This window comes from Budorcas taxicolor, chromosome 16, assembly GCF_023091745.1.
Source record: "Budorcas taxicolor isolate Tak-1 chromosome 16, Takin1.1, whole genome shotgun sequence".
NCBI lineage: Eukaryota > Metazoa > Chordata > Mammalia > Artiodactyla > Bovidae > Budorcas > Budorcas taxicolor.
The window spans coordinates 13,397,107-13,400,282 of record NC_068925.1 but is presented as its reverse complement, the minus strand read 5'-3'; positions in this window follow the sequence as shown (position 1 = coordinate 13,400,282).

The window sequence follows — 3,176 nt, the reverse complement described above, 5'->3', positions numbered from 1 at the left end:
CCAGCAGTAGAACTGTCGTATTTGGCCAGAGAGTTGGCTCATATTTAAAAATTAGAATTTAGTTTAAATACCTGTAATGAGTTTCTCTTTAAATGCACAAAGAAAGCCTGTATAGAGGCTGACAGCTGCACAAGATGGGTGCCTTTAAGACGAAAACATACTGTGGCTAAAATGTAATGTGTAACCCAGAGAATAAAGATGTAATCATGTTCAAATCTTGAAAACATTTAAATGTCATTAAGGAGTTTCAACTTTAATGTGAGAGCAATGAAGAGCCACTGAAGTGCTTTACACAATGAGTGACAGCTCGTGTTTGTATTCCAGGAAGGTCGCTCAGTTGAAGTGGATGGGAGTTGTGCAAGACAGAGGTTAAATGACCCATTACAGGACAATCGTAGAAATTCAAGAAAGACGGGATGTTGGCCTAGCCCAGGAAGGCATGGGAATGGGGGTGGGGAGATTCTAGAAGCATCCATTATCCCCTTCGTCATTGTTAACATCTTCTCCTTTGTTTAGGGTGACATTATGCCCAGTAAGATGATTCCCCAGATTTCTCTATGGAGCTTTATCAATTTTCCAGAACAGTTGTACCAGTCCTGGACTCTTTCCAAGCATACTGTTTGCTGGGTGACAAAAATAAGTCTGGTTTTGGTCAATATGTATTCAATACAATGCATCTATCAGGAGATAAAACTGGCAGAATTTAGCAGACATGGAAGAAACTTATTTGTAGACTTGTAAGGATTTATTATGTAGAGTACCTGCCGTATCCAAAATAGAGGCCAGTAGCAAATATTCATTTTATAATATTCTTTCTTCCTGTCCCTGATTAGGCATTAGCATATTGAAGTCAGAAACTAAAAATTCTGATCCTCCTAGCATTTGAACTGCATCTTCCACACTCTACATACCAAGCATTTGATACTGATCCACTAGCAATTTCAGTAAATGTTTCAATATTACTTGGATATACAGAAAGTAATGTTTGTAGCAGATGTTCTCAGACACAAGTAAAATCCCAAATGGATTATTCAGGCTGATGTAGCTACAGATGATTATTGTGCCAGGAGATTTTTTACTTATTTTATTCAGCTCTTCTAGCAGTTTGATCATTTTTGACTCAGAGCCATGGTGAAAGCAGAAATAAACTTTACATTTGAAGAGTTTATTCTGATTAGATAATACTTTGGGTAATATCTGATCATGGAAGAGAATATTGAAAGCAGAAAACAAACCTAAGGAGACCACTGAGAAATAGCAAAGTAAATAATAAACTATATACAGGTTCATCTGCTCTCAATGCAGTTATGTTATGTAAAGAAGGATTTGGATTGCTTAGCTAAATGTGTCTTGATCCTCTTAATGTCCACTGAGAACAAAGTGAAATTTAACAAAAAAAAAACAGTCAGAAAGTACCTATACATGTGATCTTAGCTGTGTTGGGAAAACAATTACCTGTCTATGTGCACAGTGAGGAAAGTGAAACAAGAGGACTGGAAGAAAATGTACCCAGAAGTGACCATATATCCTCATGGAATGGCTTCATTGTGTGTGATTTTACTATATTTCTAAGTTTTCTGTGACAGCATGCATTACTTTTACAATAAAAAAGAGATTTATTACAAAGCATACTGGGCAGCATTCCTTTGACTTGACAGAGTTGTGTATGGGTCTTTAACTTAGCAGATCTCTAGAGTGGCTCCAGTCTCTGGAGACATTTATCCCCTTTAATAGGAATAAAAAGAAGGGAAACAACATGAAGTGTGGATGAGGCAATACAGTTGGGTTGAGAATAGAACCATGGACAGAAGCACCTAACAAGATTAACTTAGAAAATTTATATTAATAAACCAATAAGTGCTTTAAATTTGAACTTCGAAAATTATTTTGATATATACAAATCTATTACACACAATGAAAGAGGAGCGTGATGTAAACAGACACGATGAACAGGGTCTGTGCTTTGTCTCGCCACACTTAACAGTGTATGAATGCTCTTCGGTAACTGGGGAGATCTAGTCATGCCCTCAAAAAACTCATTTAAGTCAATTAGATAAGTAATTCTGTCCCGTGAAATCTGACCTTTTGCTGTTAGCTAATCATATTTATCAGAGAAAAGTACATTAACTGAAAAAAATAATTTGGCTTCTAAAAAGAAATGTGATCTTCCAAGCATATCAGCTAAGATGTATTTGACAACTTATTATTTCCAAAGAATAAAACTATTCCTCCAATGGGAAGAAACTCAATAACACTAACTGATGAGCAAAATATTAGGTTAAAGAAATAGGGTTAAGTGAATTTTCTTCCCTTGGGTAATAAAATAAGAATAAAGGAAAGGACCTTGCTCCAAGAAACCTTTGGGGTAAAGAAAGTTGTTTGGATTGGTTGATGTTTCTCAGAAGTTTGCTTTAGACCTCTCAAAAAAAAAAAAACAGCCATTCTAGAAGCGAGCTAAGAAAGCGAAATATTATGCATATGGCTATGGTGTAATGTCCTTGCAGTGTTGAAAATAAGAGCATCTGAAAGTCAGGACAGCACACAGACCTATGAAAGCAGAGATGCAACAAGATGCAGGATAACAAAGTGAAAGGAAAGTTAGAAAGAAGCCCAGCCATCCAAGAAGCAGTGTGAAGTCAGATGCCATCAAAGTTTACCATAAGGAGATAAAAGGAAATGACAACATTGATGACAAATGACAAACTGTAATATCCACAAAGGAATGGGAAGAGAGAAGTCACATGTCTTCATGTGAATATCTGGGTGATTCCCAGACATGTTTAGCCTAAGCAGGACTGTGTGATCTCAGAGTTCTTCCTCCTCTGCTTGGCAAAAACAATGGACAATTGTCTCCAGTTTTGGTTTGATTTCTTTTTCTGCAATAAATGGCAGTTTGTTTGCATACAGGAGAGGGAAGAAAAGTTGAGAGCAAAAACAAACAGGTTTTAATCTGGAAAACAGAAATGTAATTCTAATGATCAATCTTGCTTGCTAACAGAACAATTTATTGAACACAGTCATAAAGAACAAAATGTTCAGAAATTGATGTTTTAAACATTGGATTTTTAGCAAATTCTCTTATTTGGTGCAGTCTTTTTGAAACCAAACTGATCCCTTTTTTTTGTTTTCAGTTCAGTTCAGTTCAGTCGCTCAGTCGTGTCCGACTCTTTGAGACC